This window comes from Loxodonta africana, chromosome 16 (assembly GCF_030014295.1).
Source record: "Loxodonta africana isolate mLoxAfr1 chromosome 16, mLoxAfr1.hap2, whole genome shotgun sequence".
Lineage (NCBI taxonomy): Eukaryota > Metazoa > Chordata > Mammalia > Proboscidea > Elephantidae > Loxodonta > Loxodonta africana.
The window spans coordinates 35,827,049-35,849,695 of NC_087357.1; the positions used below are offsets into that span (position 1 = coordinate 35,827,049).

Below are 22,647 nucleotides of genomic sequence, written 5' to 3' on the forward strand. Positions count from 1 at the left end.
CATGCTAGTTACTCTTCCTACTGGGAAGATTTATTTTTCATCATCTTTGGCACAAATTCTAGAACGCTATCTGCATCCACAAGCAATTATGGAGATAGATAGCTTACGGGGAGGGGGCATCTTTGGTCAAGTCCCAATGCTGGCCTGTGGTTAGGGGGAAAGGAGAGTGGGGGAGGGCTGTGGCCCTGGGATTAATCACTGCCCACTCTGCTTAGGGGTATTTATCACAGCCCGCTGTCAGGTAAATCACTGGAAAAACACCTCTTCAGTAATTAATGTGAAGTGACGGATGGACAGCCCCTGGGCCCATTAATCAAGAACATCAGCAGCCTCCTGAGATTATGAATGTCAGGATGCATAAACTGCTGGTGGGTCAATAGGCCCAGGAATTCATCCAAGGCTCTCATTTCCGAGGCATCTCCGGTACATGAGGCTCCCTCAACTCCTCCCCCAATCTGAAGTGAAAAGCAAGGTTTCAGAACAAAGAGCAGGAGCTGCTGAGGTCTGAAGTGGCCACTGGTAAGAAAACGGTCAAGGAGGCCGGCCCCGGCTAGGGGAGGTACCGCACTAGGCAATGTGAGCACAAAGAGCTCTCCTGACCGACAGGCACTCTCAGAAGGCTCACTGCGCTGGAAAAGCAGAGCAACCGGGAAGACAGAGTTAACATTCAATTACTCAGAGGCTGATGATCCATTTTAGAGATCAAACAGCTTCTTACTTCCAATCTTTCCCCCATCTTCCTATCCCATTTTCTTTTCTTTCACATTAGCACTACTAACATAGAAAAAGAGAATGAAAAGTCAATTTTGATATTTAACAGCCTTGGTGAAAATTTTGAATTTAGGAGAAGAAAGAAGAATTTGTATAAAATAAAATCATTGAATTATCTTTGAATTTAACCCCATCCCTCATTACCATGATGAACTGGGAATTGCCAGTAGAAGTACCCAGTATTTTCAACTGAGGGAAAGGTGGCCCTCCAGATTCACTAGCATTTACAAAGCGTTCTGCCACTATAAGACATGGGTTAAAGGCTAAACTGTGTGGTAGGATTCCAGCAAAATGAAATCAGCTCTTAATTCTATTTCTTCCCCAAGTCAAACAAAAAATTCTCTATCAAAGGGTCTGTCCAACTTGCAAAACATTCTGGAGCTGAAAGAGAACTGCTGTTTACTAGTCATCCCAAATTTAGTCTAATTTTGTATGGCAAGTAAGGCTGAGCTACTACCTCATACTGAATACACTCTATGCTGGGAGTGATGGGAAGGAGACTATACTTGCTGCCACATCCCGCCAAACCCCAGTGCTGTGCTTTGTGGTCAGACTCAGGCCAGGGCTCCAATTGTTGGTCAGAAAGTGTCTCAGAGTTACGGCTGCCTGTTCCGCTAAATCTCATTTCATCCTACTGATGGATAGATGGACATCAGCAGCATTATCAGCCAGCTTCTATGGAGCCTCTAAATGATGGATAGCCCTCTCTACTTTCTCCAAACCACCATCGATCCAAGCCATATTTCAGTGGTCAGAGGCCCAGTAATATTAAGACACACAATCAGGTTAAGTTACTTGCAGTGTAAACCTCTAGAACAGAAATTCTAACACCTCTGCTTTGCTGTCATGAACTAGGCTGAAAACGTTACAGTTTCATTCTTTCTAGGTGCTAACCCAAGGAATTCCAACAGCTCAAAGCCCAAAGGTAACAAGTGGGCTCCATTCCTAGCAGAACTTGAAAAGCTAGCTTGCCTGCCAAATTTTTTACTAGCCAGTTCTGTGAAATGAACTCTGTAGCACTAGCGAGCAGATCTGTGATTATGTGTATCCAGCGGAGTGTGAAGCTATTAGAACCATACAAACCTCCTAGAGTTTGTAAGCGATATAATCACTCACCTCAAACACTGTGGAGCCTCGGATATACCAAATAGACCTTGTCTACCAACACCAAGGACGGTGATTAAAACTAGGACTGATTAAAATTCTGTCTTTTGTACATAATCCTAAAATGTTCTTTCTGCCGAGTCTGCCTGGCTGACTTCTATCCTCTTGTGTACATACCAAATCGTGAGTACTAATCCATGTCTGATTTCACAAGCAACTTTTGTACCCATTTGTTCTGTCACCTCAAGACACTCATCTCAGCTTGTCTGTCTACTCAGACTCCATGCATTCTCTGTTCTTTCCATGTTATCTGAACTCTCAGGAATCAACTCAGACTTGTATTACTGGACTCTGTATCAAAGTTATTCCCACTGGTGTGGCTCTGATTATAACCTTGTGATATGGATTCCCAGAACCCATGAGCCCCCTCTTTCTATGTTAACTTATCCCAAATGACTTCTCCTCTCATGCTTCACTACTGACTACCCCCCAAATCAGCTTGGCCTGGTTCCTAGTTCTGGCCTTCCTGGATGACTTGCTGCCACCTTGAGCCTAAGCACACAGAAAATGTGTTTGTGTCTGTAATGTTTCAGTGCAGTGACAAATGTAGCTCTTCTTGCTCTTATAATCGTTTCCTTAAAGGAGAATGGTCATTGACTGGGTCAATGGAAGGAACGAACAGTAAAAAGTTCAAGCTGCTCCAAGTAGAGGAGTTCAGACCTTAACTCAAAAAGAAAATGGCAATACTCACCTACCTCTATTTCCTCAGTCCATTTACACGTACACAGAACGAAGAAAATCCTATTGTCTTAAAAAACTTAAATAAGACTAGGGATAGCAACCATAGATTTTTTCCTTTACTTACGCCTAACTACATTTGAATCAAAGATCAACTTACATAACCTATTTAGAAGTCAGAAGAGAAGGAAAATTATAAAACAGTTAAGCAAGAGGTAAAGAGAACTAAATAGAAAAAAAATCAATAGTAGTATAACCCCAAAATATGATTTGTGGGGATCATATAAAGCAAAAAGAAGAACACCATCTCTACCACTCATGCTAGGAGAGAAGCCTGGCCCAGAGAAACACACTTTTAGAAGTGACTATCAAACTCTAAGAGCCCTGGTGGAGCAGTGGTTAAGAGATCAGCTGCTGGCAAGCAGAGTTGGGGACCTCACACCACCAAGAAAGCAGCACCAGGAGCAGAATGTGTCCTTTGGACACGGGGTCTCTGCGCCTGAGAAGCTCCTCAACCATGGAAGGTTGAGGACAAAGACCTTCCTTCAGAGCCAACAAAGAGAGAAAGCCTTCCCCTGGAGGTGACATCCTGAATTTGGACTTGTAATCTACTAGATTGTGTGAGAATAAATTTCTCTTTGTTAAAGCCATCTACTTGTGGTATTTCTGTTATAGCAGCCCTAGATAACTATGACAGAGACAATGGAGAAGCTCGATATCATCAGTCAGAACAAGGCCAGGGGCTGACTGTGGAACAGACCATCAACTGCTCATATGCAAGTTCAAGTTGAAGTAGAAAAAAAATTAAAACGAGTTCACGAGAGCCAAAGTATGACTCTGATTATACCCCACCTGAATTCAGAGACCATCTCAAGAATAGATCTGATGCACGAAACACTAATGACTGAAGACCAGACAAGTCGTGGGATGACATCAAGAACATCATACATGAAGAAAGCAAAACGTCATTAAAAAGGCAGAAAACACCAAAACTAATGTCAGAAGAGACTCTAAAAGTTGCTCTCAAACAGTGAGTAGCTAAAACAAAAGGAAGAAATGATGAAGTGAAAGAGTTGAACAGAAGATTTCAAAGAGTGGCTTGAGAAGACAAAGTTAAGTATTATAATGAAATGTGCAAAGACCTGGAGTTAGAAAACCAAAAGGGAAGGCCACACAAAAGAACTGAAGAAAAAATTCAAGCCTAGAATTGCAATATTGAAGGATTCTATGGGCAAAATATTTAACAACACGGGAAGCATCAAAAGAAAATGGAAGGAATACACAGTCACTGTATCAAAAAGAACTGGTCTACATTCAACTAGTTCAGAAGGTAGCATATAATCAAAAATCAACAGTACTGAAGGAAAAAGTCCAAGCTGCATTGAAGGCACTGGCAAAAAACAAGGCTCCAGGAGTTGGCAGAGCTGGCAGAATACCAGTTGAAATGTTTCAACAAACAGATGCAATGCTGCAAGCACTGACTCATCTATGCTAAGAAATATGAAAAGCTATTACCTGCCCAACTGACCGGAAGAGATCCATATTACGTATTAGTGCCCGTTCCAAAGAAAGCTGATCCAGTGGAATGCGAAAATTATCAAACAATATCATTAACATCACATGCAAGTAAAATTACGTTGAAGGTAATTCAAAAACAGCTGCAGCAGTGCATTGACAGGGAACTGAAGGAAACTGAAACCACATTCAGAAGAGGACATGGAATGAGGGGTATCACTGCTCATGTCTGATGAATCTTGGCTGAAAGCAAAAAATACCAGAAAGATGCTTATTGACTATGCAAAGGCATTAGAATGTGTTGATATAACAAATTATAGATAATACGGCAAAGAATGGGAAATCCAGAACACTTTAATTGTGCTCATGCAGAAACTGTACATAGACCAAAAGGCAGTGGTTCTAACAGAACAAAGGGATATCGTGTGGTTTAAAATCAGGAACGGTGTGAGGTTGTATCCTTACACCATATACTTATCGAATCTATGCTGAACAAACAGTCCAAGAAGCTGGACTCTATGAAGAAGAAGGCGGCGTCGGGATTGAAGGAAGACTCATTAACAGCTTGTGACATGCAGATGAGATAACTCTGCTTTCTGCAAGAGAGGAGGACCTGGAGTACTTACTGAAGATCAAAGACTATACAGCCTTAGTATAGTCAGCATTACACCTGAACATAAAGAAAACATAAATCCTCACAACTGAACCAATAAGCAACATCATGATAAAAGGAGAAAATACTTAAGTTGTCAAGGATTTCATTTTACTCGGATCTACAATCAACAGCCATGGAAGCAGGAGTCAATAAATCAAAAGATATAATAATGCCTTGGGCAAATCTGCTGTAAAAGACCTCTTTAAAGTGTTAAAAAGCAAAGATGTCATGTTGAGGACTCAAGTGCACCTGACCCAAGCCATGGTATTTTCAATCACCTCCTATGCATGGGAAAGCTGGACAATGAATAAGGAAGACCAAATAAGAACTGATGCATTTGAATTATGGTGTTGTTGAAGAATATTAAATATTCCACGGGCTGTCAGAAGAAGGAACAAACCTGTCACGGAAGAAGTACAGCCACGATGCTCCTTCAAAGCGAGGATAGTAAAACCTCATCTCACTTACCTTGGACATGTTATCAGGAGGGGTCAGTCCCTAGGGAAGGAACACCATGCTTGTTAAAGTAGAGGGTCAGTGAAAAAGACGAAGACCCTCGAGAAGATGGATTGACATAGTGGCTGCAACAATGGGCTCAAACATAACAAAGATTGTGTAGATGGTGCAGAACTGGGCAGTGTTTTGTTCTGTCGTGCATGGTGTTGCTATGAGTCCAAACTGACTTGATGACACCTAAGAACAACAAGAAGGTCTAAAAAAAATCCATCCTTCTTCTTCAATTGCTAGTTTTCTAAAGAAAATTCCTTCAACAGGATATTTGTATAGTGATGCTGTATTTAGTCCTTTCTTTTTTGTTACGTGCGATTTTCAACATTCTCATTCATGCATAAGAGAAAATTTACTGGGTGCTTTTTGACTTGACAGAATTTGTTGTTCTTAGTCTAATGTGCTAATTAAAATGTGAGTGCAGTATTTCCCAGATTTTTTTTTCCAATTTTAGAATTAGCGATTTTAATTTGAACTCTTATATTCATAGACCTTCAACTGGTAGAAGACAAGCTGTAGAACAGATGACAGAAGTTACTACATCTTTGAAGATATGTTTTAAAGACATTTAACAACTGAATAATTTTTTATGAATAAGGAGACCATATTTCTTGTAATTATTTTTTCTGAATTAAAGATCAGTTATCTTTTTGTAAAGTTCTAAAATAAAATAAAAGTAAAAGTAAAAAAAAAAAAAGTTCAGCTGCTAACCAAAAGGTCCCCAGTTCAAATCTACCAGCTGCTCCTTGGAAATGCTATGCGGCAGTTATACTGTGCCCTACAGGGTCAACTATGAGCTGGAATCGACTAGATGGCAACGCATTTGGTTTCTGGTTTATCAAACTGTAAGAATCGGGAGTTTGAAAGTTAGCCTCTTCCTGGGAATTAATATTCATGCTTTAACACCATCTATAGCTGTTACTTTTTTTTTATAGCTGTTTCTAGCAAAAAATAAATCGTGCTATTTTTCAAAAAATACTACTTTATTACAGTGTCTTATTAAGAGTAGCACTGGCCTTCACATGAACATTAAAGAATTTCTACAGACTCTTAGGATTATGTTACTGAAAGAGACTGTGTAAGTCAGAATCCAATGTCCTAATTTTTCAGAAAAGGAAACCAAGAATTAGAGGTTGTAATGTCCATGGTTGCAAAGATATTAAGTGCCAAAGCAAGATTGGAACCAGATTAATTACAAGTGCTTTGCTTGTTCCACTTCATTTCTCAGACATTTTCATTTGCTCCTTGGGATTTCAGAGTCGGAATCCACTCAACAACACACAAGAACAACTGGGATAACGATGGTTGAGTGTCGTCCGTGTGTGCCTGTGTGGGATTTTTTGGGGAAGAGAGGGCTGAAATAATTAAATTTGGTCACCCATACTACTGTGCTTCGCATTAAACTGCCCATAGCTCATGTGAAAGCCACTACCTTAGAGAACAAATTAGATAAATCCCTGACAACTAGCAATCTCTATTCTTCTCATCTTCCTTCTTTCTGTGTTTGCCCCAGTCCTACCCAGAAGGTTGGAAATAATAAAGGAGAAATATGTTTAACACAAGTAGAATCAGAAGAGCAAGAAGGGACACAAATTAAATGGGTAGAGACGCCATGTGTTCTCTTCATTTTCAAGGATGCCACAATCTGGTCAAATACAGAGCATAAGTGGACTGACTGGACTTCACCCTCTGGTGGCCAAAGTGTGTCACTACTGCATTTTCTGATTTCCAAGCTACCTCCACATTTTTTCCACATAGATCTTCTAACTTCATAGCTGAAAAGGACCATCAAAAATCATGTTGTATAACCTCCTCATCTTAAAGATGAGGAGACCTGTTAAGAAATTTATCTCAGATTTACAGCCACTAGAGTAGGAACTGAGACCAGGGCCCAGATCTCTAATCAACTAAACTCCAATGTTAGTTTTATCGCCATCATCGCAGCCTTACTCAGTTTTCTACCCAGTATATACTAAAGATATAATAGCTGAGCAAAGTTTAATTAGAAGGTTAACGGTGCTGTAAAAATAATCATATAATGCACATCAAAATCAAAAATATTATCCACGCTAATGCTCATCTCCAACAGTGTCAAGGATCAGGATGACTCTTTTCTACTCCATTCCCAGGAAAACGTGCCTCATACACTGGATAAGAACTCTGCTACAATCCACCACAACTATGTTAAACACCATAAAAACCATTCCTCTGAAGAATTCCAAAACAGAAACTTAGAGAAAAATAGCTTGTGTTAGGTGAATAATAAGGAATGACAATTCTCTGAACTCATATTTCTATACATGCCCTAATTTCATGGAAAGGCTGTTTTATTTGCATTAACCAAATGTTTTAGAATAATCAATTTTTTCAACATTTGCCAGACTATCTTAAACCAACACAAAGGTTCTTTCCTTTCATTAAAGAAAGTCTTATTATACAGTTTCTATTTGGTTAAGACAGATCTACTAAGCCATGCCTAAGAGAACAATGACACATTTTTCAAAATCTGCTTCTGTGAACCATGTCTAATTATGTTTTCTCTCTCATTAGGTTCAGACCCGCAAGCAAAAGTGAAGTAATGCTAGAGTAGTACCAAGAGTAGCAGCAGAGGGACAGAAAGAGGAAAAAATGACAAGCTACCATTTAGTGAGTGCTTACTCTATGATTAAAACTATACTAAGTGTTTTATGTATATGATCTCGTTTGATCCCAACTATAACACTATTAGGTAGCCATTATTATCTCAATTTTACAGATGAGAAATCCGACACTTAAATTACTCAAGATCACACAGATTCTAAGTGTTGGTTAGGATTCCAAACTCCCCACATTTAAGTACTACACTCAACTGCCTCATATGGAGGAGGATGGTCTTTCTCACAATAATGTATTCATTTCATCAATATTCACAAATGACTTAGAATCGGTGTAGATGAAAAGCAATCAGAGACAGCTCAAAGGCTGCTGCAGTAAAATGAGAAAACCAACTAGGATAAGAATGAAAGAACTTAAGTGCTTTCATGGCATGGCTATTTCCAGTAACCTTCCAGATTTAAAAGTGCTGACAATCACAATTCACTATTGTCTCTGAAACGTCCTCATTCACCTTGCCTCACCCTCAAAGCCATATGGTGAAGAATCTCACCAGGTGTCAGGAGAGGAGCTCCCTCCCTTCTATTCCCCATATGAATAATCTCTACACTTCCTACCAACACCCCCAATCAACTTTATGAAAACGTATCCTTCTCTACATACTTCCTCTTCTCAAGAGGCACACTTGAACGTGGGAACAACAACCAGTAAAAGTGATAATAACCATTCTTAGACTGGAGGAAGCTTCAAAGCCAAATACAGAATACTCTTTCAAATCTGACTCTAAAAACAGAAGAAACTTGTACAGAAAATTCCAACTGCAGATCATGTTTTCAGATGCAGTCTTAAAAAGAACACAATATTTTAACATTAGTCTTTCTTGGACATACACAGCCTTTGTCTTTCTGTATGCCGTTGGACAGAGAATATAGTTTACACACCAGGAAGAAACATTTCACACACAAAAAAATCTGAATATCTAGATAATAAAAGATACAGGATACATGATTCCAGTAGGATCTTGGCAGTCCCCACATACATAAGCAAACAGATTATGACATGAAAAGGTTTTTCTCTCAACGCAACACAATTCATGCCCCCAACTTATTTTACACTCCACAGGCTAGAGCCGCCATGCATCGGCACCAACTGATTTCACGCTTTATAGGCTGAGAGGAGTCCACAGCTTAGTCTCTTTCACCCTCCACTGACATGGTAACCCCAAGGCTCACCAACTTAACTGCTCAAAGTTTAAGGTAAGCACCTATTATTGACCACCTCAAAAGCAGTCAATCAAAGCTTTAATATAACTGAACAAAAGCAATGTAACACATAATAAAAAGGTAGAGAGAATGCAAACTAAGTTTGACTGGCAACTTGAGGCAACGGATACAAATGCACTACCTGGAAGGTGAACTAGATCTCTGCCCTGTTGATAGCATACACATTATCTCAGAAGAGATTATAGTAATGACGGTGTTGCTAGCCCTTCTCTTCTTCCCTCCTTTACGCTGTAGCTGCAATTTGCTTGAAGAATAAAATTGCTATTTTGCCTCTCAAAAAAAAAAAAAAAAGGTAGAGAGAAAAGTCTGCTTCCCACTCTGTGAATAGAACTAATGAGGAGCGGAGAGGGCAAGAAGAAAAGAATTCCCTCCTAAAACTTCTTTTCCCCAGTACACATAGAAGTAGTTCCTCTTCTGGGTCTATTCCAGGTTAAACTGACAATCGAGGAGCTTAAACGGATCAGGCCATTTGATCAAAACTTGATCTTTTTTCTCCCTTTAGGATTCACAGGCTGAAGCTAATAAACCACTGAGTAAATTTTGAAAGTAGAGGCCACCATACTTAATCTAGAAAGTACGTATTTCTTCTAAAAACTGATGAGGTAAAATAGTTACCCCATCGATCTAGCAAAAAATGTTAAAAAATACAAGTGCAATACCAACAAAAGAGAATAGCTGTAAAAGAGGCAGAGCCTGTATGCTAGCTATATAGTATAGCTATCTCCTCTCTCCTTGTAGTATGAAGGCCAGATATAAAGCTAGTGTGAAATCAAGAAACTAAAAAGAAGCAAATTTCTTTTCAAACCAGGCAGAGAAAACTTAGATAATAAATAAGAGATTATCTTATATGCAGGTTCAAAGTTTACTAATTAGTGTTTCAAGAATAACAAATGATTTATTTAGAATACAGTAATATCTTCAGAGCAATGTTCCTTTAAGGATCAGAAAGTCTGTATAGAGTGCTACGGAAGGCTTTCAAAAAGAAATAATCTACTGGAACAAACATGGCTCAGGTACTTAAATTGCACTCTAATCTATTATTCTCATGATACAAAAAGAAATGTAAATGCTAAAGACCAGGAAAGCTAACAAAACAGTTAATGACATTTTCTAGCTACCAAACAAATATTTATTAAGTGCTTATATGCTACTGAGACGTACGGCAGGAGCAGTGGAGGTTATAAACTAGGACTACAGGTAACAACCCAGACCCAGTGCCGTCGAGTCGATTCCGACTCATAGCAGCAACCCTATAGCGACCCTAAAGGAACAACATGGTTTAAAACACATGAATAAAAATGTAACATCTTCCTTAAATTGTCTCTACCTAATTGGGAAGATAAGAAAATTTAGAACAAAAAACAAAAAAAACTGTTGCTTTAGGATAGTATATAATTGCCAAGTAAGAGATAAAGAGAAAAGTGGTAAATGATAGAAACCCAGAGAAGGGGGGTATCACTAGGGACCTGGAATGGCTGAGGAAGACATCATAAAGTGGGTGAACTAGAATTAGGCCTTTAGAAGGTAGTATTCAAACACAGAATAGAGGGGAGACATTTCAAGCAAAGGGAACAGCCTCAGCAATATGAAGAGGCAATAATTCAAAGTATGTTTCGAAGATAGTGTAGAAACTAGTCTAGCTAGAGCCAAAGGTTTAACATCAGGAAGTAGTGAAAGATTCGGCCCAAAGGCCTGTACTCAGCCTGGAGGGCCTTCAACACCAGTTTTAGGCACGGACATCTCATGCAGTAGAGTCAAACCTAGACCCTACAGACAATTCCGGAGATGTGATACTATTACAGTGTCTCTAGGTCTCCATACCTTCCCTTACCGGCTCCATTTGCCGTTCCATTTATCCCTGGCATTTTTTTTTTTTTTTTTAATATGTAACATACAGTGTAAAGAAGACAAAATAGCAAGCAACCTTAAACTGATACCTCTTAATCCAGTGGTTGCTTAATCCAGTGGTTCAAGCAGTAGCACATTTAACTTAAGACTCGAAACAGGATCGACAAGAGGGACAGGCTCTAAAACAACATGCTTCAAATTTAATCCCATATTCAGAATGAGATATTATACTTAGGAGCAGCAAATACATTTATTTTTTATAATCATTTTTATAATCAGGGAAAGAAATGAACCATAACTTGCCCCACATCAAGTTCTACTCCATGATCCAAATAATATCCAGAAATTCATGTCTTGATATCTGACAAAGACTGCTATAGTTGGCCATGTATTTCTGAAACAATACAAGTGCCTAGGCTGGTGGTATAAAAAAATAAAGAAAGAGAGAGAGAGAAATTTGCCTGAGATAAAGGTCCAGTCATTTTGGATGCAGATAACTGGCCTCGTTACCACTGCAGTAATTCGTGGAAAAGATAAACCTCATCCCCATCCCCTTGATCTTTTTAGTCTCATTTCCTACCATGAAGTGATATTTCTATGGTCTCTTGAAAATGTTTAATTCTATCCAATCCATACTCTCATCAACAGAACACCTAACCTTATAATCTTGATGACAGAATAAACAGTAACACCCCACCAAAATACACATACTCATGCAAGCCGTGTGTTTCACAGGCATATTATGAGCACAGCCTAGTAACTAATACAGCTTCCGTTCGAACTGTCCACAGAACCTAAGAGCTGATCTGCTCTTCCCTCAATTCTTTCCCTCCCCACCTCCTCTACAACTTACACATGTCCACCTCCCTCTGCCATCCATCTCCCCAAACTGCTGCCCAACAATCCACAGGCTGCCACAGATTGTCAGCACTGCGTCTGGGGACTTAAGAAGTACTCTTGTGGGACAGCGCAGTTTGTCAGTATGGCATTTTCCCAGACACAATGTTACTCTTTAGAGCCAGTTGCAAATTAGTTTCTTCATTAAAAAAAAAAAGAATAATAATACTTCTAATAAGACAGGTACAAGGAGATTTTAAATAACAAGATTAAAAACTCACTTTGATTTGCTCTGAGATCTGGGCAGTTTCAAAGTCATGTACAGTGAAATTCCATGCCTCTATTCACACCAGAAAGAGCCCTGGTAGTGCAGTGGTTAAGCACTCGGGTGCTAAACAAAAGGTCGGTGGTTCAAACCCACCAGCTGCTCTGTGGGAGATGTGGCAGTCTGCTTCCCTAAAGACTGCATCCTTGGATACCCTATGCAGCAGTTCTACTCTGTCCTGCAGGGTCTCTATGAGTCTGAATCAACTCGACAGCAATGGGTTTGGTTTTGCTGTAGGCTTATTCACACTAGCCATGCACACCACACTTAGCTTTTCTGATACTAACAAGAGCAAAAAGACTACTAAAAAACATATCAAAACAGAATTTTTCTCCCTTTTTTCAGTGCTTATGGTTCCTCATCCTTGGATTCTATTTGAGTAGAACTGTCCCAAAGAGTTTCCAAGGAGCTCCTGGTAGATTGAAACTGCTGACCTTTTGGTTAGCAGCCATAGCTCTTAACCACTACGCCACCAGGGTTTCCTATTTGAGAACACATAGTTTAAATTCAGCTGTTAACATCAACATTTATATCTCACTATGTCTAGCTGTGTAAAACCATTTAAAAGAAAACTCTGTAAATCACTAGTATCATTTCATTACAGTGTCTATTCAATTTCGCCATGTGCTTCCATAGCACATGAGGACAATTATCTTCTGACAGTTGCTATGACCAACCTTCTGGTTACCACTAATGCCTTCACCCTCCACATCAGCTTCCTAGCCACTGCTGGCTACACATTAGAGTCAGACGCTGGAATAGACTGAGAAGATCCTCAGAGGATGTGGTAAGAAAAACCTGTCACGAAATAGCATGTCACACCAACTCTCCAAGACTTTTCAGGGAAAAAATTTTTTTCTTAAATTAAAAATAAACATCTACATGGTAACATAAATAAATTGAAATCAGTTTCACTGTATTTCTAATTCTTTTTCGTTTCTAAGTTCTTTGACAGCATTATTCATTCTGCATTATTACACTTCCCTGCGGATTTAATTGACCGTCTCTTCTTCCTGAATCGTTAACCAAACCGCTGCAACGACACTGCATCCTTGCTGCTTCCTATATGAACTACGGGGAGCCAACGTCGAGAGGAAGGATGTTAACCCTCAGTTCTTACACTGGGAAGAGACTAAACAGAGCAAAGCTAGTAACCCAACTTTGAAATCTAATTCCAATATTTAACCAGCCTCTTTCTCGTCTCTACAACAAGCACCAAAACTAAGGCAGTGAATAGAAGAAAATCTTCAAAAGACCCTAAGTCTTTCAGGAAATTGCCACTTTCAAACTTATTTTACATGAGAATTAAAAAGCAGAATGACACTGAAGTAACAAAATATAAGCAAACAAAACTTAGTAAATAAAAGTTTTTCTATAAAATATGTGGAAGTACAGGCAACTGACTTACCAAATCACTGACATTTATTTTTTTAACGATAAAAAAAACTCTACAGCATGCAGCTACACTGTGTCCGAAGGTAAACTGTACAAAGTCCTTTCTGATGGACACCAGCCTCACCTAGAAAATAATAATAGAAGTTATTTTTATGAAAACATATAGTAATCAGTTTTCGACACCTACAGATTCTAGGCACTTAACTTTCATGATCTCATTTCCTAAGTACTAAGATTTTAACATGGTGATTTATCATAAAATATGCAATGAAAATAAATACACACAAAAAATATTTTTTAGAAGCTCACTGACAAAACAGAATAAGAAAATGCCATGTTCCCTCATTCTCAGTTCTTTGAGGACTACTCTGGGGGGACAGAAACACCTACTAACCATCAGATCACAAAAAGAGGTAAGAAACAAAATAATACAAATGATCAAAAACACAAAAAAGATAGTCAACTTCTACTCATTACCATAGTTCTAACACACAGGACAGTGTATGGCACATAGTGAAAGCTCAATAAATACATATATTTTGGCTGGCTGACTGGCTATCTGGCTGGAAAAATAAACTCCGTCAGTTAGCAAAGAAACACAAAATTAAGATACCCTATTTTGCCTATCAAACTGGCAAAGATTGAAAAAGAGCAATAAGATACTGTTTTGGTGAAAGTAGATGGAATAGCGCTCTTAAACATGTTGATGGAAGTATAAATTTTATTAATGTAGAAAACATTTTTACATTATATTTCAAAAACTTTTATAAATTAACAGGTCTTTGACCAAGCCTTCTAAGAATTTGTCATAAGGAAATAACTGGACTTCTATAAGGATACTTATTCTAGAACTCCTTTTAACAGTGAAAAATTATAAACAACCTTAACATCCATCTATACAAACCAAAACCAAAAACCAAACTTGTTGCCTTTGAGTCAATTCTGACTCATAGCAAACCTACAGGATAGAGTAGAACTGTCCCCACAGGGTTTCCAATGAGCAGCTGGTGGATGTGAACTGCCAACCGTTTGGTTAGCAGCCAATCTCTTAACCAATGTGCCACCAGGGCTTCCTACATCAACCAGGTTAAATAAATGACGTACATCATCCATACTATGAAAAACTATGCAGCCATTAAAAAGAATGATGTACCTCTACATGTATTGATATAAAGATCCACAAGACATATTACTGAGTTTTTAAAAATGGAGAGTTTAACAAAAAAGAGTCCGAAACCAATATAAAGAAAACTTTAAAACATTCCTGAATGACTCAAAAGTAGACTTGAACAGATAAAAAGATATTCCTTGTTCCTGTAATAGAACTTCAAATTCTAACTGGAAACCAGACTTACTGAACACATTGAGACTGGAGGGACCCCCAAATATATTGCCTGGAAACAGTTTTGAACCTGGAGCCAAAACTACCCATGGAATCATCTTTAAACTGAACAATCTACCTCAATAAATAATGTCTGTCTTGAGCTTTGTGCCCTATCGAAGAATTATCTATATGAGATTGAAATGACAACAGTAACTCTAAACCACACAAGAACTTTAAGGGGCAGAGAGTAAATTAATGGTGGTGAAACAAAATGGACAGGTAGTGAGAATGGTGACACAATGTGACAAATGTAAATATTATCAGTGAACAGTACATGTAAAAAACTGTTGAATGGGTGTATGTTTTCTTGTGTATATTTTTACCAAAAAAAAAAAAAAAAAGTAGTGTTAAAAAAAAGATATTCCTTGGCCCTGTACAAAAAACTCAACAGTACTCAACATGTTAAGAGATGTCAGTTTTCACTTGGGAGAAGGCTGTCAGCCCCCTGCCTTCCTCAGAGTGTGACCCCTGCTACTACCAGAAACCTGTGCATACATCCATCACCACTGCTCCTCTAAGGTAGTAGGTGAGAGCTTATAGTACACACTAGGTGACCAATTATAAGGACATCTGAGCTGATTCTATACAAGAATAGTGAATGGACTCCTAGGCACATATACCTGGTAACAGCTCTAGCCATCTGGTAACAGGACATTAGTGCTTCAAAGGCTACAATAAACAAATTAGCTCACTCTAGTAGCCTATCTGGATATGTCAAAACAAAACGAAGCAAGAAATGAGGACACAGTGAGCAAACGTAAAATAAATTAATACAATAACTTATAGATGGCTTGGAAACAACAGTCGATATCAAATCACATAAAGAAGTAGATCATGATTGTTCAACAAATTCCCAAAACAAGGAATCCCCCCGATAAAGATGTATACCTGGAATTACTAGATGTAGAATACAAAAGATTAATACACAGAACTCTTCAAGACTTCAGGAACGACATGAGGAATGAGATCAGGCAACACACAAAAAAAGCCAAGGAACACACCGATAAAGTAGTTGAAGAAATTAAAAAGATTATTCAAGAACACAATAAAAAAATTAATAAACTGCAAGAATCCACAGAGAGACAACAATCAGAAATTCAGAAGATTAACAATAAAATCACAGAATCACACAACTCAAAAAAAGAAGAACAGAACTGAGGAAGTAGAAGGCAGAATTAGTGAGATTGAAGATAAAACACTTGGCAACAATATATTTGAAGAAAAACCAGATAAAATAATTAAAAAAAAAAAATGAAGAAACCCTAAGAATCATGTGGGACTGACTCTACCAAGAAGAATAACTTGCAAGTGATTGGAATACCAGAACAGGGAGAGATAACAGAAAATATAGACAGAATTGTTGAAGATGTGCTGGCAGAAAACTTCCCTGACATCGTGAAAGATGAAAGGATATCTATCCAAGATGCTCACTGAACCCCATACAAGGTAGATCCCAAAAGAAAGTCACCAAGACATATTATAATCAAACTTGCCAAAACCAAAGATGAAGAGAAAATTTTAAGAGCAGCCAGGGATAAGCGAAAAGTCACCTACAAAGAAGAATCAATAAGAATACGTTCGGACTACTTGGCAGAAACCATGCAGGCAAGAAAGCAATGGGATGACATATACAAAGCACTGAAGGAGAAAAACTGCTAGCCAAGAATATATATATATATATATAAAATATATCCAGCAAAACTGTCTCTCAAATATGAAGGTGAAACTAAGACATTTACAGAGAAACAGAAGCTTAGGGAATTTGCAAAAACCAAACCAAAACTACAAGAAATACCAAAGGGAATTCTCTCGTTAGAAAATCAATAACATCAGATATCAACCCAACACTAGAAAAAAGGACAGGGCAAGCAGGTACCAACTCAGATAGGGAAATCACAAAAATAAATCAAGAGGAAAAAAATGCTCAAAACAGGGAATCGGTGATGTTATTATGTAAAAGATGACACCATTAAATCAATAAAAAAGGGACTAAATAAAGTAGGCAAAGATCTTCCATAAGGACAGGAAATCAAGGCAATATAGGAGATACAACTTAGTTTTAAACTTAGAAAAATAGGGGTAAATATTAAGGTAACCACAAAGAAGACTAACAATCCTACACTTCAAAAATAAAAATAAAAAAAAACAAAGACTCAGCAAAAACAAATTCAACTACAATGAAAAAGAGGAACACACAATTTACAAAGAAAAACCTCTCAGCACAAAAAAGTAAGTGGAAAGATGAAACTGTCAAGAACACACAAAAAAAGGCATCAAAATGACAGCACTAAACTCATACCTATCTATAATCACGCCAAATGTAGATGGACTAAATGCACCAATAAAGAGACAGAGAGATGCAGAATGGATAAAAAAACACAATCCATCTACATGCTGCCTATAAGAGACACGCCTTAGACTTAAAAACAGAAACAAACTAAAACTCAAAGGATGGACAAAATATATCAAGCAAACAACAATCAAAAAAGAGCAGGAGTAGCTATGATAATTTCTGGCAAAACAGACTTCAAACTTAAATCTACCACAAAGGATAAGGAAGGACACTATATAATGATTAAAGGACAATATAAAAGGAGGATATTACCATATTAAATATTTATGCACCCAACAACAGGGCTTTAAGATACATAAACTGTACCAGCACTGAAAAGTGAGATAGATAGCTCCACAATAATAGTAGACTTCAACACACCACTTTCAATGAAGGACAGAACATCCAGGAAGAAGCTCAATAAAGACACGGAAGAGCTAAATGCCACGAATAACCAACTTGACCTCAGAGACATATACAGAACACTCCACCCAACAGCATCCAAGTATACTTTCTTTTCCAATGCACATGGAACATTCTCTAGAATAGACCACATATTAGGCCATAAAGCAAGTCTTAACAGAATTCAAAACATCGAAATATTACAAAGCATCTTCTCTGACCATAAAGCCATAAAAATGGAAGTCAGTAACAGAAAAATCAGGAAAAGAAATCAAACACATGGAAACTGAGCAACACTCTGCTCAAAAACGATTGGATTATAGAACAAATTAAGGACAGAATAAAGAAATTCATAGAATCCAATGAGAATGAAAACGCTTCCTATCAGGACCTTTGGGACACAGCAAAAGCAGTGCTCAGAGGTCAATTTATATCAGTAAGTGCACACAGCCAAAAAGAAGGGCCAAAATCAAAGAATTATTCCTACAACTTGAACAAATAGAAAAAGAGCAACAACAACAACAACAAAGCCTCAGGCACCAGAAAAAAGCAAATAATAAAAATCAGAGCAGAATTAAACAAAATAGAAAACAGAAAATCAATTCAAAGAGTTAACAAGACCAAAAGCTGGTTCTTTGAAAAGACTAACAAAATCGATAAACCACTGGCCAGACTGACAAAAGAAAAACACGAGACAAAGCAAATAACCTGAATAAGAAATGAGATGGGCCATATCACAACAGACCCAAATGAAATTAAAAGAATCAGAGTACTATATGAAAAATTGTACTCTAACAAATTTGAAAACCTAGAGGAAATGGACAAATTTCTAGAAACACACTACCTACGTAAACTAACATAAACAGAGGCAGAACAACTAAATAGCCTATAACAAAAGAAGAGATTGAAAAAGCAATCAAAAAACTCCCAACAAAGAAAAGCCTGGCCCTGAGGGCTTCACTGGAGAATTCTATCAAACTTTCAGAGAAGAGTTAACACCACTACTACTAAAGGTATTTCAGAGCATAGAAAAGGATGGAATACTCCAAAGCTCATTCTATGAAGCTAGCATAACCCTGATACCAAAACCAGGTAAAGACTCCACAAAAAAAGAAAATTACAGACCAATACCCTTCATGAACTTAGACATAAAAATCCTCAACAAAATTCTAGGGAATAGAATTTAACAACATATCAAAACAATAATTCACCACAACCAAGTGGGGTTCATACTAGGTATGCTGGGACGGCTCAACATTAGAAAAATAATCAATGTAAGCCATCACATAAATAACACAAAAGAACCACATGATCTTATCAATTGATTTAGAAAAGGCATTTGACAAAGTCCAACACCCATTTATAATAAAAACTCTCAGCAAAATAGGAACAGAATGGAAGTTACTAAACATTATAAAGGGCGTTTATACAAAGCCAACAGCCAACATCATCCTAAATGGAGAGAGACTGAAAGCATTCCCCTTGAGAACAGGAACCAGACAAGGATGCCCTTTACCACTACTTTTATTCAACATTGGCTGGAGAGGCTAGCCAGAGCTATTAGGCTAGATAAAGAAATAAAGGGCATCCAAATTGGCAAAGAAGTAAAAGTATCTCTGTTTGCAGATGACATGATCTTATAAACAGAAAAACCTAAAGAATCCTCAAGAAAACTACTGAAACTAATAGAAAAGTTTAGCAGAATATCAGGATACAAGATAAACATACATAAATCAGTTGGATTCTTCTACACCAACAAAGAGAGCGACGAAGAGGAAATCACAAAATCAATACTATTTACAATAGCCCCTAAGACTTAGGAATAAATCTAACCACAGACGTAAAAGATCCATACAAATAAAACTGTAAGACACTACTACAAGAAACCAAAAGAGACCTACCTGAGTAGAAAAACATACCTTGCTTATGGACAGGAAGACTCAACATTGTAAAAATGTCTATTCTGCCCAAAGCGATCTATAGATACATTGCAATCCTGATCCAAATACCAGTGACATTTTTTAATGAGATGGAGAAACAAATCACCAACTCCATATGGAAGGGAAAGAGGCCCTGGATAAGTAAAGCATTACTGAAAAAGAACAAAGTGGGATGCCTTACACTACCTGATTTTAGAACCTATTATACCACCACGGTAGTCAAAACAGCCTGGTACTGGTATAACAACAAATACATAGACCAATGGAACAGAATTAAAAATCCAGACATAAATCCATCCACATAAGAGCAGCTGACATTTGACAAAGGCCTAAAGTCTTTTAAATGGGGAAAAGACAGTTTCTTTAACAAATGGCGCTGGCATAACTAGATATCCATCTGCAAAAAAAATGAAACAAGACCCATACTTCACACCATGCACAAAAACCAACTCAAAATGGATCAAAGACCTAAATATAAAATCTAAAATGATAAAGATCGTGGAAGAAAAAATAGGGACAAAGCTAGGAGCCCTAATACATGGCATAAACAGTACACGAAACATTACTAGAACTGTACAAATATACCAGAAGAGAAATCAGATAACTGGGAGCTCCTAAAAGTCAAACACCTAAGCTCATTCAAAGACTTCACCAAAAGAGTATAAAGATTATCTACAAATTGGGAAAAAGTTTTTCGCTATGACATCTCTGATCAGCGGGTGATCTCTAAAATCTACATGTTACTGCAAAAACTCAACAACAAAAAGACAACCCAATTAAAAAATGGGCACAGGATAGGAACAGGCACTTCCCTAAAGAAGACATTCAAGTCGCTAACAGATACATAAGGAAATGCTCACGACCACCAGCCATTAGAGAAATGCAAATCAAAACTATAATGAAATTCCATCTCAGTCCAACAAGGCTGGCACGAATCCAAAAAACACAAAAAAATAAATGTTGGAGAGGTTGTGGAGAGACTGGTAGGAATGTAAAATTGTACAACCACTTTGGAAATCGATCTGGCGCTTCCTTAAAAAGCTAGAAATAGGACTACCGTACGATCCAGCAATTCCACTTGTTGGAATATATCCTAGTGAAATAAGAGCTGTCAGATGAACAGATATATGCACACCCATGTTCATAGCAGCACTGTTTACAACAGCAAAAAGATGGAAGCAACCAAGGTGCCCATCAACGGATGAATGGATAAATTATGGTATATTCACACAATGGAATGCTATGCATTGATAAAGAACAACAATGAATCTGTGAAACATTTCATAACATGGATGAATCTGGAAGGCATTGTGCTGAGTGAAATTAGTCAGCTGAAAAAGGACAAATACTGTATGAGGCCGCTATTATAGGAACTCAAGAAACAGTTTAAACAGAGAAGAAAATACTCTTTTATGGTTATGCTGGGGGGGAGGGAGGGAAGGAGGGGGGATTCACTAATTAGATAGTAGACAAGAACTAATTTAGGGAAGGACAACACACAATACAGGAGAGGTCAGCTCAAATGGACTAAACCAAAAGCAAAGAAGTTTCCGGAATAAACTGAATGCTTCAAAGGCCAGCGTAGCAGGGGCAGGGGTTTGGGGACCATGGTTTCAGGGGACAACTAGGTCAACTGGCATAATAAAATCTATTAAGAAAACATTCTGCATCCCACTTTGGAGAGTGGCATCTGGAGTCTTAAATGCAAGCAAGCGGCCATCTAAGATGCATCAATTGGTCTCAACCCACATGGAGCAAAAGAGAACGAAGAACACGAAAGACACAAGGTAAGTATGAGCCCAAGAGTAAGAATGGGCCACATAAATCAGAGACCACATCAGCCTGAGACCAGAACTAGATGGTGCCCGGGTACAACCGATGACCGCCATGACAGTGAACACAACAGAGAATCCCTGAAGGAGCAGGAAAACAGTGGAATGCAGACCTCAAATTCTTGTAAAAGGACCAGACTTAATGGTCTGACAGAAACTGGAAGGTCCCCAGAGGTCATGGTCCCCAGACTTTCTGTTAGCCCAAGACAGGAACCATTCCCAAAGCCAACTCTTTAGACAGGGACTGGACTGGACTATAAAACTGAAAATGATATCAGTAAGGAGTACGCTTCTTGGATCAAGTAGACACATGAGACTATGTGCGCAGCTCCTGTCTGGAGGGGAGATATAAAGGCCGAGGGGGGCAGAAGCTGGCTGAATGGACATGGAAATACGGGGTGGAGAGAAGGAGCGTGCTGTCTCATTAGGGGGAGAGCAACCAGGCGTATATAGAAAGGTATACATAAGGTTTTCTATGAAAGACTGACTTGATTTATAAACTTACACTTAAAGCACAATAAAAAAAAAAATGTCAGTTTTCCCTAAATTAGTTTATGAATTTAATATAATCCTAATAAAAATATCAGCACACTTTTTTATGTCTGGAAGATGAATAGCAGTGGAAATGGTGGTTTAAGAACAGTAAAACTTTATTTACCATAAAACCTGATACACAATGAATAAACTGATGAATCAAAAGATAGCCTATACACAATGTATAGAGACCAAAGTTTATTAGTGGTTACCAGGGGCCGGAGGGCGGGGGGGAAGGGAGAGAGAGTTATTGTTTGGAAAGCATTGTTTGTTTATGGTGATGGAAAATTTGGCAATGGACATTGGTGATGGTTGCACAACATGGTTAATGTAACTGATGTCACTAAATTGTACACAGGAAAAATGTTAAACTGGCAAATGCTGTGTTACACATACTTTTAAAAAATAAAAAGGAGGGCCTATACATGCATTATCCTGAAATATGGAGATATGTAAACGACAGAAGAAAGCGGTTAAGAGTGGAGAGTAATTTGCTTTAGGAAAGGGATTGGAGAAGTGGAAAAGGATGAGACGAGAACTACTCACAATATTTCGTTATAAATCCTTTTTTTTACTATTTAACTTTTTAAATGATGTCTACTTTAAACTATGTTGATAAAACAAAATTTAGAAAATTATTTCAAAGAAATGAA

At 38.0% G+C, this 22,647-nt stretch overlaps 1 protein-coding gene across 9 annotated transcripts in view; it reads right to left on the minus strand.

Moving 5' to 3' along the window:
• The window catches only part of R3HCC1L (R3H domain and coiled-coil containing 1 like), a 90,542-nt gene that overhangs the window by 59,424 nt on the left and 8,471 nt on the right, over positions 1 to 22,647 (minus strand). For 3 of the 9 annotated variants that reach the window (XM_064269481.1, XM_064269480.1, XM_064269479.1), the window contains exon 1: positions 13,584 to 15,276. The exons of 2 other annotated variants lie outside the window; for them this stretch is intronic. The gene's annotated coding sequence lies outside the window, so the exon portion shown is untranslated. Of the gene's footprint in view, positions 1 to 13,583; positions 15,282 to 22,647 lie in introns of those variants that run through there. 4 more of the 9 variants (XM_023546829.2, XM_064269484.1, XM_064269482.1 and 1 more) reach the window with 4 other exon arrangements.